General features: G+C 34.3%; 1 long non-coding RNA gene across 4 annotated transcripts in view; it reads right to left on the bottom strand.

Annotated features, from left to right (window-relative positions):
- Positions 1-5938, bottom strand: part of LOC140608014 (uncharacterized) — a 106946-nt gene extending 101008 nt beyond the window's left edge. For all 4 annotated transcript variants that reach the window (XR_012009959.1, XR_012009961.1, XR_012009960.1 and 1 more), the window contains exon 1: positions 5832-5938. This is a non-coding gene — a long non-coding RNA (uncharacterized lncRNA). The remainder of the gene's footprint in view (positions 1-5831) is intronic.
- Positions 5939-14286: the final 8348 nt, after the last annotated feature.

Genomic DNA, 14286 nt, shown 5'->3' with positions numbered 1-14286 from the left:
TTTACCTTTACTAAGTGTGATATATTGTTATTTTCTCTCATTTTGTTTTTTAAAAAAAGCAATGCAAAAAAAAAAAAAAAAAAAACCAAGACAGAACAAAAGAGAAGTTTACTGAATACATTGCAAGGGAGTAGTGAGCAGGACAGCAAAGGAGAGACTTTCTGTGATAAGGTGGTGGTGAGGGGCCACATTATAGAGTAGAGTGAGGGAGTATGGGGATGTATAGAATTTTCCATTTTTTGGTAATCTTTGTAACTGTGCTTGCTTGTAATTGGTTACTTAGGGCCTATGGTTATTTCAAGGTGGGTCATTTAATGAACCTGTTTGCATTCACCTAGTGGTTACTGATGCATTTCCCATCGCACAAGACTATTGCCTAAAAGAGGCCTCTACAGTTACTATACTGTTTCCAACAAGTATGAAAGGCAAACTTAAAAAATTTTTTGTACATTTGTGATATCCATCTTCCTTTTCATCTGTACTCTACTCTGATATGACGTTTGCTCCCATTGCACCATCAAAAATTCTTTTGTTAGGGCACCTGGTGGCTCAGTTAGTTAAGTGTCTGCCTTGGGCTCAGGTCATGATCCCAGAGTCCTGGAGCCTGCTTCTCCCTCTCCCTCTGCCTGCCCCTCCCCCTGCTTGTGCTCTCTGTCGAATAAATAAAATCTTAAAAAAATCTCATGCTAATATGACTAATGACTATGTCACTCTTCCCTCTCAATTTGCTCTACTTGTATCAGTTTCCCTCCATTTGAGCCTTTCCTCCTTTTTAAAATCCTTATATCTTTTGCTTCCAGAAAACTATACTCTTCTGATTATCTTGTTATCATGCTTGTCTGCTCCTTAATGGTCATCTTATCCGGAATTTCTTTTTTTTTTTTTTTACCAAAATTACAGGTACATAGTTTAGACTTTTCTCATGAAGACTCAAGTTGACCCTTAAGATCTAATGGAATTTGCCTGTCTAGGTTTTGGACTTGCTTGGGACCCCTTCTTTATTAATATATCTAGATCTATTTAGAGCTGTCTTTTGTTCTGTTTCTCTGAAGAATCCCAACACAGATTTTGGTACTAAGAAGTGGGGTGCTTCTATAACAAATATCTAAACATGTGGAAGCAACATTGATAATAAGTAGTGGGTAGAGACTGCAAGAGTTTTTAAGTGCCTGCTAGAAATATGGATGCTAAGTGTGATTCTAGTGAGATCTCAGACATGAGGAACATGTTATTAGAAACTGGAAGCAAGGCAATCCTTGTTATAAACTGGCAAAGAATTTGGCTTAACTGTATCCTGGTGTTTTGTGGAAGGCAGAACTATCAGCTATGAAATCGTATATTCAGCTGAAGAGATTTCTAACCAAAGTGTTGAAGGAGCATCTTGGTTCCTTCTTGACTGCTTATAATAAAAAGTAAAAGGAGAGACAGAAATTGACGAAGAAAATGTTGAGCAAAAAGTAACCAGAATTTGAAGATTGGAAAATTCTTAGCTTATCCACATTACAAAAAATTGCAAAGCTTGTTTTGAAGCATGTGGCTAAGGATATGGATGAATCACCATTTGATAAAGAGATCATAGGTGTGACTCATGGACTTAATCAGCTATTTCAGTAGAAGTCAGGAATAGAGATGGGATTATGCCAGCAAATACACCACCAGTGTGAACTAAAAGGAACAAAGAAAGTGGGATGGAATGAAAGAAGGTTTGGATATCTTGGAATCTTCAGGACTGGACCATAATGCTACTCAGTCAGCAGCATACAATGTTTTATTCATTAAGAAAAGGGAAGAATGACCCTGATGGCAATCATTAGAACTGCCACTCCCACCACAGGCTCAGGGGGCAAGGATGTTTTCTCCTTTGTTTTAGAGAGTAAGGCCATCCCTCAGAGTTGTGAGGGTGATGTTGCCACCCCTTTGGGTTTGGAGTGTCAAATCAAAGGATTATTCTTGAGACTTGGGATCTACTGAAATTTGCCTTTCTAGGTTTTGGACTTGTTTGGGACCTGTCAACCCTTCCTTTTGATTCCTCCCTTTGGGAATGGGAATGTATATCCTATGCCTGCCCTATCACTTTATTTTGAAGCACATAACTTGTCTGGTCACAGGTTCACATCTGGAGAGGAATTTTGCCTCAGACTGAATCATACCTTGAGTCTCATCTACATCTAATTTGGATGATATTTAGATGAGGCTCAGGACTTTAGATATGATGATGAAATGATCATACTTTTGGGGCTGTCGGGATGGAATGAGTATTATCTTGCATGTGACAAGAACATGAATTGTGGAGGAGAGGGTTGGAATCTATAGACTGAATTGTGTCATCCCCAAATGCCTACATTAAAGCTCTAAATCTCAGTGTGACTAGGTCTGGAGGTAAGATCTTTAGGAGGTAATTAAGATTAAATGAGGTCTTGAGAATGGGGCCCTAATCTGACAGGACTGTGACCTTATAAGAAGAGATCTCTCTTACTGCCTTGAGAGGATACAGTGAGAAGGCTGTCTGTAAGCTAGAAGAGAATTCTCACCAGAACCCAGTCATTCTGGTAACCAACATGATCTCAGACTTCTAGGCTGTAAAACTTTAAGACAATAAATTTCTGTTGTTTAAGCCACCCAGACTATGGTATATTGTTACAGCAGTCTGAATAACACATATAGGAAATAGAAGCTGAACAGTACAGTCAGTGCTTACATAGAGGAATCTGAAAGCTGCTGCTACAGTTGTTTTGTCCTTTTTTGGTTATAAATAATACATCAACAGTTACTATTTTTTATTGTTTTATAATGCTTTTTTAAATTTTGCAGTAAATCCTTTGGCAGCAATGAGCTAAAAAATGAGAGGGCACGTTTAATGAAAAATTAAATACTGAATTTCCATTTCTCAAGATAGTTGATTACGGATGTGTAACTTGCAAAAATTATTTGTTGACATTTACTTTTCACTATGATGGATGATACAGAAGCATCTACAGAAGGTGTGTTTACATATCAATCCATGAACCATATCTTTTCATCTAAATCAATTGCTTGTTATTCTAAATTAATGTTTATTTTGATTCTAAGTTTTCTTTAACACCTTTGAAACCTGAAGTGACTGTGGTTAATGTATTGGCTTTATGATAGTTAAATGGCAGCAGGATAACATTAGGGTCATTAAATGCTTCAGGTACAAAATAAGTGAATTCCAATAATAGGGTTTCTGTTTTGTTTTGTTTTTTCATGCAGTTCATGAAATCAAAGAAAAGCTTTTGGAAGTTTATTCAACTAAAAGTGAAACATCTGATATTGCTGTGAATGTTATTGTAAACTTGATTAAGTTCAAAATGGAACAAAAAATTACTTTTGTGGTGATAATATGAACAAGATGCATGTGTGGTGGAGCACAGCATTTTGGTAAAAGCAATATTCTTACTAAATTAAGGAACTTATGGGGCAGAAATTTTCCTTTATCTACTGTGGTATACATATAAGTAATAATTACATTCAAACAAATCGCAATGTCTACTAATCAAAATAGAACCTGTAGATGTCACATTTTACAATATTGTTATATATACGCACAGATAAACTAACTGAACTATAAAATTGCTGTGATGAAGCAGATGTTGAATTAATTAGAAAAAGCTTCAGCAGAGCTATGCTGCTTAGCATCATCGGATTTTAGAAATGTTTTAACCTCTGAAGGACTACTTTGAAGCCAGCCTAAGTGTCCTACATTGACAATAAACCTTTTTATAAATTAACTGATCCTCCTAAATTTTGGTTGCATATTTTAAAAATCAGTTGAATATCTCTAAAGCTGTTTAACCAATGGTATGTCAAAAAGATTGTTTTTCAAACTTTTAAAAATTGCAATTATTACAACTAAATCTTACAACCAAGAGATATTAACATTTATACTTATAAAAGCAAAAAAGGAAGTGAGTTAGGAGGTATGAGACTTAACTTTTTTTCAGGTATAATATACATAAAGTTGTAAATTAATCATAAGGGTACATCTTGATATATTTTCATTGTCTAATGATTGTTTCATAGCCTGATTTTATATAAACTTATGTGTATATATGTATATCCATGTATTTACCCACCTGGTTAAGATACTGAATATTCTAACACTACATAAACTTTCATATCTCTGTGTAAAATTTCATTTTAAAAATGAACAGCTCAGCTTTGAAATATCTGAAGCAACTTTTGATTGAGCTAATTTTGCATTAATTTATATTCCATCTCAGGATGCAAAGGAATTGGGAATGCCTATGATTTTGAACATCTCAATTTGGATAAAAATTCAAGATTCACAAATTAAGCAAGCCTATTTGATCAGTTTGGTCTCATGAAAAATATAATCAACAAAGTTACTCAAAAGGAGGCAAAAAGATAGTACCTATAAAAATATTAGGGTTGAATCACTTGTACAACTTAATATAAAACAAATTAGAATTAAGAATATCTTTTACTGGGATCCCTGGGTGGCGCAGCGGTTTGGCGCCTGCCTTTGGCCCAGGGCGTGATCCTGGAGACCCGGGATCGAATCCCACGTCGGGCTCCCGGTGCATGGAGCCTGCTTCTCCCTCTGCCTGTGTCTCTGCCTCTCTCTCTCTCTGTATGACTATCATAAATAAACAAAAATAAATTTAAAAAAAAAAAAAAAAAAAAAAAAAAAAAAGAATATCTTTTACTAAGTAGAATTAGCTCTGAGTTTATCAGGTACTTCATCAATAACCAAGAGTGCTTTCTCTATTAAAAATATTATTATGCTCTATAGAGATGGGTCAGTAGGAGATATAAATAATTCCTAGTTTATCAGCAATGAAGTGCATTTTAAAGAAGACTGCTAGCAATTTTGTAAAAAGAATAGAACATAATAAAAATAGTCTTTGGAAAAATACTGTTGTGGTATTAGATACAGTTATATAGGAAATTGATTAAACTATATGAATATCCATTGAGTATTTAATCAGATGCTATTTTAATGCTTATATGATTAAAGATTTTAAATTTTGCTTTAATGTACAAAGTTATACGTGTTTAATTTTTTTTTAGAAAACATGCTCTAACTTTTTGTTAGGGATTAATGTCAAACACACGGAAAAGTTGGAAGAATAAAAAAATGTACAGAGGATAGCTATATATCCTCTGATTGCACTCACCTGCTGTTAACATTTTGTCTCATTGCTAACAATGCCTAGACTAGAAGAGCCCTAACTCTTCTCTCACCTTTGAGAGTAAGTTGCATATATTCTAACTTTTTGCCTTCTGTTCCTAAATACCTTGGTACTTATTTCCTAAAAGTAAAGATACTCTTTTATAATAAAACCACAGTACAGTTATCATTACCAGTAAATGTAATACCTCTATTTGGTCTTTATCTAATCCAACATCTATATAGTAATTTTGTCAGATCCAGATATTGCATTATTTATTGTACTAATTATCAATTTCTACATAATGAGTTATCCCAAAACTGAATGGCTTAATGCAATAAATATTTATTTTTAAAATATTTTAATTGAGAGAAAGAACATGAGGGCCCCCCCACCCCCCCCTGCAGAGGCGGAGGCAGACTTCCCACTGAGCAGGGAGGGAGGGAGGGAGCCGGATGCAGAGCTTGATGATGACCTGAGCCAAAGGCAGAGGCTTAAACAACTGAGCCACCCAGGCACCTCTGCAATAAGCCTTGATAATCTATAGTTTCTGAGGTCATGAATTTGAAACAGTTTAGCCTAGTCTCTCATGAGGTTCCAGTCAAGTTGTGATGGCACTATATTCCTCCTAAGCCTTTACAGGAGCTGAAGGATTCACTTCCAAGGTGGCTTACTCACATAATTGGCAAATTGGTGCTGGTGGTTGGTGGGTCTTATTTCCTGTTCACACAAGCCTCTCCTGGGGCTACCTAAGTGGCCACTGCCTTCCTTGTGAGTGAACAATTCAAGAGAGCAAGGCACAAGTAAGAATGCCTTTTATGATGTCATGAATATCTCACACTGTCATTTCTGCTATATTCTATAATTACATAGAGCAACCCTGATTCATTGTAGATTAGGACTACACAAGGGTATGAATATCAGGAGGTGAGGCTTCTTGAGGGTCACCCTGAAGACTGGCTACCCAACTTGTCACTGATGTCTCTTTTTACCTCCTTTAATTAAAAATATTTCCTTTTTAAAAAGCTATTTCAGGGCACTTGGGTGACTCAGTGGTTGAGCATTTGCCTTTGGCTCAGGTCATGATCCTGGGATCCTAGAATCGAATCCCATATCAGGCTCCCCGCAGGGAGCCTGCTTCTCCCTCTGCTTATGTCTCTGCCTCTCTCTCTCTGTGTCTCTCATGAATAAATAAATAAAATCTTTAAAAAAACTGTCTCAAAAAAAAACTGTCTCAAAGAACTAATTTATATTTTATAATTCTTTTATAGTTGTTTAGCTCACCAGTATAATAAAGTAAGATGGAATCAGCCAAATAAATTGTTTAATTATGTTTATTGTCATGTTTTACCCTCAAATCTGTTCCAATTTGGACAATAACTTATTTTGGTCACCCTAGTCTCAGCTTAAAAGGTATTTTTTTCTAGAGTTTTTTTCTGAACCCACCCTAGAATCAATTATTTCCCCCCTTTAAGATCTCTCTTTATATTTTGAACTTTTCCTTAACACGATACTAATCCAACATTCTCTTTGTGTTACTTCCACAAAGGCAAGAACTATGTTTAAAATGAATAAATGGATAAAATACTACACTAATTATCAACATTGTTTTAGTGCTTGATCATTATATTTAATCATAACTATACTCTAGGGAAATGTAATCATATAAGGAAATATGAAAGTAAATTTAGCCAATTAAAATGCCAACTAAAACCCCTTTATTTATTCATTTATTCACTAGACAAATGTTTACCAAGCATCTCTACTATGTGCTAGCTACCTAGGCTGGGGATCCACTGCCTAGGTAAGGTTCTCTTATGAAGCTTCCATTCAGGAGTATGACTAAAAATTAAGCAAAATAAACTAATAAGTCAAAAAATAATTCCACATTGTGATGAGTGCTACATACAATAAAATATCTTGATAGGTAGTTACTAGGAGTAGTGGTAAGAAATGGCTACTTTAGACAGGAGTTTACAGTAAGTAACTCCTCTGAGGAAGTGGCATTTGAACTGAGATTGGAACAGCAAGGAGCCATCCATTCCAAGAATAGCAAGCTCTTTTTGCAGGATAGTGCTGTGAATGAAATACAGAATAATCTGTTTTAGAAATGTCTATATAGGGGTGCCTGGGTGGCTTAGCAGTTGAACATCTGCCTTGGGCTCAGAGTGTGATCCTGGGTCCTGGGATTGAGTCCCACATCAGGCTCCCCACAGGGAACCTGCTTCTCCCTCTGCCTGTGTCTCTGCCTCTCTCTCTGTGTCTCTCATGAATAAATAAAATCTTAAAAAAAAAGAAATGCCTAAATACAAGAATAGCTAGAGATTAAGCTATATTCCATGAGAAACATCCTTAATTTTTTCAAAATATATTTAATTTCCTTAAATGGAAAATTATTTCTCTAGATTATTGCTATTACTATTATTATTATAATAATATACAGTATTATTACTTGCCTTTATACAGTTTTTGTTGTATGGTGAGTACATATGTGGCTAACTGATTTACTCACCATGTACTTTGTATATTTAAGCCATCTGTGTTTAATAGTATGTTAATACATGCACCTGGTTATATCTCAGCTCATAATAGAGCATGAATCATCACATTCGTAGTTCTGAAGGATTGCAGAACTATTCACACTGCTCAAGCACGCTGCTCAAGGAAATATGATTCTGATATAAAAATACAACCTTAACTCATTCAATTCAGGTCACGTCCTCAAGGTAATGCTTTCAACACATGTATTCTTTACCAGTGGTGGGCACATTTACTTTATAAACCAGCTTTCACATGGAGTTTTGCATCAGAATAACGCTAAACTGAAATTTCAAATTGCTGAGTATGTACCTGGGTTATAAATCTTGATTATAACCACACATTGTCCTTATTCTACAATGTAAACAACTGAAATAAACTAAATATTTGTTTGCATTGAGTTGTCCATATGAGTTTATTATTCCATATTATTTGTTCTTTAATCCTCTCTAAATATTACATTTATGGAAGTACACTTAACACATGGCTTATGATACTTTGTGCAACACATATATTTCTGAGATATATTGCACAAATCCAACTACTGTAAATGGAATTATTTTCTAAAAGCCCAAGAAGAGTTTGGATTTTAAGGAAATCCTACAGAATCATTTCTCTAAAAGTCTTTCTATAGAGTGACACATTGCTTCTTATTTCATCTACAGAAGGGTCAGATTTTTATGGATCAGGTTTTCTTAGAATATATTTATATACATCACATTCCCTATTCACAGATACTGCTGTACTTTGAAAAACACTTTAATACTGCATATGACCTATAATCATGCAATCTATTTTAGAAATAGTCAAAGATGATGACAAACACACTTGTATCTATGTTATTCATCAAACAAGGTACACACTGTTGATCTTTGATCTCTGGCCTTTTCTAATTGATTTTGCATCTGGATGGTCTCAGGGCTGCAGGCCAAGAAAGTCTGTCATGTTATATGCTAAAATTTCCCCAGCATTTTATAACTGTTTATACATTTCTTGAAGTTTGACCTTAGTGTGTTCTAAGAGTATTATTTCATTCACACTGTTTTTGGTCATCATGATCCCATTTGACATAAAACAGGTAGTTCTTAACAGCATGTAATAGTGCAAAGAGCATGGATTTTTAGATCCAAAGAGACCTATGTCTTAATAATGGCTCTGTTTCTTATAAACTGTGTGGTCTTAAGCTATCTATTTATATTCTCTGGACTCTGACCCCTTATCTAAAAGTCAGATAATGATAGTTTATGGGGGTTTTATGTTGATTAAAGAAACTAAATGGAAACTATAATTGATATTAACAAGTGGTAGTATTACTGAAGAAATTTAAAAGATATGTTTTCCCTTCACATATATGTAAATATACATACATACACATATACTTGTGTGTATCCTTCTCCTGAAACATTGGTTACCCAGGGAGAAAAAAAATCAGATAGTGTCATATTAAAATTTAACTTTCAATCACCTTTTAAATTTTTTTCTTAAAACTTAAAAAATAGATGCCTTAAAAATAAACATAATTTTTAAAATGAGATCAACCTAGAGAGGTGCCCAGTGCACATTCTAAATACTTCAGCAGTCTCTTGTCAATTACTAGGATCATTGAAGCACTCCATCCTTCCTGGATACCAGTTTGTTTTAAAAGGGTAAAACAAGACATTTGTAGTCATCTTCCCTCAACATAACCTCTTCCATTGTGCATTTATGTATGTCAAGATTATATATGCCAACAATTCCCTACACAACATTTCACCACAAATATTTGTCTTAATTTGTTGACAGGCTAATTAATATTTTCTTGTTGAAAGGAGTCCTACAACCACTTTTAAGGTATTAATCCAGCATATTTCACTATGCTAGAACTTATTAAATGATGCTAAAGTCATTTTTTTTGTTGTCTCTCATTAAGATAAAAGAGAGGATACTTTAAAGTATTACTAGAGATTTAAAGAGGAGCATTTAAAAAAAAGTAAAAAAAAAATAAAGAGGAGCATTGTATAATGATAATCAGTTATCCACAGGCATAATAAATTTGCTTATAACTTAACATAGCATCAAAACACATAAAGCAAAAAGAAATACATAAAGCAAAAAGAAAAGGAAAAGCAAATTCATAATCACGTGGACTTTTTACACCGATTTTTCAATAACTGAAAAATTTAGTAAGGATATATAGACAGTTTTAACTACAAAATTAACTACAAATTTAACTACTAACTTACCAAAATAGAATACTTTCAACAATTATAGAATCTACATTTTTTTCATTTTATTAAAGTTGATGCACACTCCTTAAGTCTCAATGACTTGTGAAACACAATCAGAAACTAATAATAAGGTAACTAGAAAATCCCAATACTATGGAAAATTATAAATGAAGTTCAAAATAATCTTGGATAAGAGATGACATTACGATTAGACATAGAAATAGTTCTATGCTGAATGAAAATAAATTTGGAAAAAATATATCAACATGAAATAAAACAAAGTTTGAACAGTTAGGTAATAATGAAAACTACTGAATAAACAGTTGTGGGGTTTTTTTTTTGTTGTTGTTCTGAAATTATTTGTACTTTTGTTGAGAAATCAGTAATTTTGTAGAAAAATCTGTAACAAAATTTTGTGAGTGAGGTACTGGTACATTATAAGACAATATTGACTCACTAAGTACAATAATAGCAACAAGAAAAAAATCCCCAACATAAAGTATTATAATAAAACATATTCATACAATAACTTATTTTCTTTGGGGTTGGTAATGTTTGTTTTATTTTTTAAAATTTAATTTTTTACGAGGATAATTACATATCAAAGTTAAAGCAAAATTTTACTGTCTTATTATATCATTTCTTTGAATTCTTGATACTTACTGAAAATTAGTTTATAGAGGAAGAGTATGAAATACAATAAGTAAAAGACTAATAACTTTGAGTAATCAGTAAGAGCTGTTCTTTCAAAAGATACCATTAAGATACCATTACTGTAAAAGTAAGCCATGGACTGGGAAAAGATAGCATGGATAACTGATGAGGGACTTATATTCAGAATTAATATAGTCAACATAGAAAAGAACAACTCAAAAAAGGAAACTGGCAGAAGACTTGAACAGCCACTTAAAAGTCAAATACTATATGAAATTAATGCAAATTACATTCACAATGAAAATCCCACAAGTATCACTAAATTAAAATAACTGACGATTCCAAGGGTTGATGAAGAGGCCTGCCAAAATGATACTGACACAGTAAATTGGCATAATCACTTAGGAAAAGTTCTAAAGTTTGAAGACATGCATTTTCTACAACTCAGCAATTTCACTCATAGATATACCAATCCTTGTGTGTACCAGGTGTTTATAAGGATACCCAAAGCAAGTACAAAGATATTCACAGCAATAGCATTAATAATGTCCAAAAAAATGGGGCAGCCCAGCGGCTCAGCAGTTTAGTGCCACCTTCAGGCCACGGCCTGATCCTGGAGACCCGGGATGGAGTCCCACGTCGGGCTCCCTGCAAGGAGCCTGCTTCTCACTCTGCCTGTGTCTCTGCCTCTCTCTCTCTCTCTCTGTGTCTCTCATGAATAAATAAATAAAATCTTTAAAAAAATAAAATAAAATAACGTTCAAAAATGAAAACCACTTTAATGCTCATGAATGGTGACTATAATAAATAAATTTGGGTACAAAGGAATTACTAAATAGCAATAAAAGTGAGCGAATTATAGCTACAAAGGGCATGGAGGCCTCTTTCAGTCATAATCAGCTAAAGAAATCAGAAACTGAAAAAAACATAATGTGATTCTTTTCATAAACAGATTAAATTAAACTACAGTCCTTAATGATTCTTATTTAGGTGGTAATTTGAATGAAAAAAAAGCAAGAGAAGCTTTACTATGAAAGTCAGGACAGCATTTATCTTTGAGGAGCAAGGCATTTGGATGGGGAAGGAGCACACAGGAAAGTGGTGTGCTGGCAGTCTGTTAGCCTGGGTGTCTGCTTTATAGTAATTCAACGAGCTGTTCGTTTTTATTTTGTATACTTTATGCGTGTCTTATTTCACTGCAGAATGTGGGGTTTTTTTTCTCTTACAGAGCTGTGGCTGATATCCTTTGGCTTTCATTTATTGGTATTACTTTTTGTAACCCTGGCTGAAAGGTAGAGTGACTCTGGCGGCCATGGAAGTGGAGTTTTTATGAAAACAACAATTAACTCATCAGTCACCAAAACACCAAACCACAACATCTGGAAGACATCAACGAACGGATCAGGTCTACAGTTCTCTCCTGCACAATGCATGAGACCTAGAATAGACTTAAATATTTCAAGTTTCTACAATCTAAGTTCTAAGGTAGTGGGGGCATTTAAGGGAAAGAGCATAAAAGGTTTCACCTCAAAGCATCCTACCATCCCAGTAAACTGGTATAAGGTCTTATGAATTCTTTGGTTGAGTCTGAAACACTGTACACATAGTTATGTGTAACTATAATCCTAAATAGTGGACTATGATGTTCTTTGAAGTGTGAAACACTGTGTTTCTTGGTGAAATGTTTTCTTTATGGGGCCCTTTATTGAGCCATGCATGGAACAGTTGCTGATTCCTTCCCAATTTAATTATAAAGTCAGTTGTATCACTAATGCAGTTTTGTTCTAGAAAACAGATTCTGGATTACATTCTGTGTCCTTTCTTACCTCCAAAAGTTTTCATCTTTATGGATAAATAAAGAACTATTTTCTATGATTAAAAACAGCAACTCTGGAATCTCTAAACATATTCTGCTTTCTATAATGAAAAGACTAAAATATAAATGATTTTAAATTTGATAATCAAATTATGAATATTCATGTGGAACATCTGAACTAAGGAACTTGGAAAGTGATTGCACTTTAAATAAAATTTAATTTTCTAACAATAAAATACCAAACAAAGCACAAAAATAATTAGGACTATAAAATGAAAAACAAAACATAAACATTCTACAAATATCAAGAGCAGAAGAATGCTGTATATAGATAAATGAAAAATATCTTACTTCTAGTTTTCTGAAACCTAACTGTCCACTTCAACATTTTCAGAAAAGGCCTTCAATTTATAACAATGAAACAAAATTTCTGAAGAGAGAGTTAGCAATAGTTATAATAAGAAAGAAATCATTCACTAAGTAAACGGATAAATTCAAAAATAAAGGTCCTTTGGAAATAATGACATAAACTGCATTTTGTTTCTATATTTAAAAATGTAAAGAGTCAGTCCCAATATAAAAAATATTTACGGCTTTACTATTGTGGGCTAAGTAATTGATTGAGCAGCAAAGATGGCCAATAGAATTAACAGTTTTCTCTCCTACTGGATAAAAGTGGTCCAATTTCTCCAGTCTGCAGGGACTATCCTCATTCTAGCTATGGTACTCTTGCCTCTCCCTTTTCTAAATGTGCCCTAGGAGCACTACCTATGCTTCTCTTTCAGGCATTTCTATTCAAATGCAAAAATGTTTTCCAGGGGCAGCCCTGGTGGGGCAGCGGTTTGTTGCAGCCTGCAGCCTGGGGTGTGATTCTGGAGACAGGGGATCCAGTCCCACATCGGGCTCCCTGCATGGAGCCTGCTTCTCCATCTGTCTGTGTCTCTGCCTCTCTCTCTCTGTGTCTATGAATAAATAAATAAAATATTTAAAAAAAATTTTTAAAAATGTTTTCCATGAAATGAAAAGATCCCATTTATTCTCTTTTATCTTTGTTCAATATAAAGGGTTCATTAAACCCATCCTTTCAGGTCACCTGGGTGGCTCAGTCGGTTAAGTGTCCACCTTTGGCTCAGGTCGTGATCTTGGGGTCCTGGGATGGAGTCCTACGTGGGGCTCCCTGCTCATCCCAGAAGCTTGGTACTCCCTTTCCCTCTGCTGCTCCCCCTGCTCATGCTGTCTCACTCTCACTCACTCTGTCTCTCAAATAAACAATATCTTTAAAAAAATAAATCTACCATTTCTTTTTATTATAAATGGTAAATCTTAAAATTCAATGTGGTCATATTACCTTTCTGCCTGTTAGGCCCTGACCAATATTTCTAGCCTGATATTTTCTCCATTTTCAGCTTTGGAAATCTATTATAACTCAACCTAAGTGGGTTACTAACCTGGTCATCTAGTTTAGTATTTAAGTGACTATTAGGACATACTTTATGAAGTTTGAAATGACCCTCTATTCTTTCTCATATAAAATATCTATAAGATATCAGTGACAGTCAGATACCATTTCTAGGGAAAAGCTACTGTATTTTCTCCAAGGTCATAATTGTACTAAAACATCCAAGGGCAATGTTTTCAGACTGAATTCTATTTTTTCCCTGAGACATATAAAAGAGGATTGATAAGCCTATAATTCAGAACCCACTTACAGACTTACAGGAAAATTATATATTTATAACGTTCCTGATGAAAGACCATAGGTCAAAGGCAAAAAGGAAATAGGGGCAAGAAACGTAAAAAGTAGAAAAAAAATCCCTGAATCTTTCTTGACTATAGAATAAATTTCTTGGGATATGAAAGAACTCTTAAAAAATACTAAGGGCATGCCCTGTTGGGCTAGCCATGTTGCAGTTGAGCA

The sequence above is a fragment of the Canis lupus genome, chromosome 17, assembly GCF_048164855.1.
Source record: "Canis lupus baileyi chromosome 17, mCanLup2.hap1, whole genome shotgun sequence".
Classification (NCBI taxonomy): Eukaryota; Metazoa; Chordata; class Mammalia; order Carnivora; family Canidae; genus Canis; species Canis lupus.
Note: the sequence above shows the minus strand (reverse complement) of the source record. Positions and strands in the feature narration are given on the sequence as shown.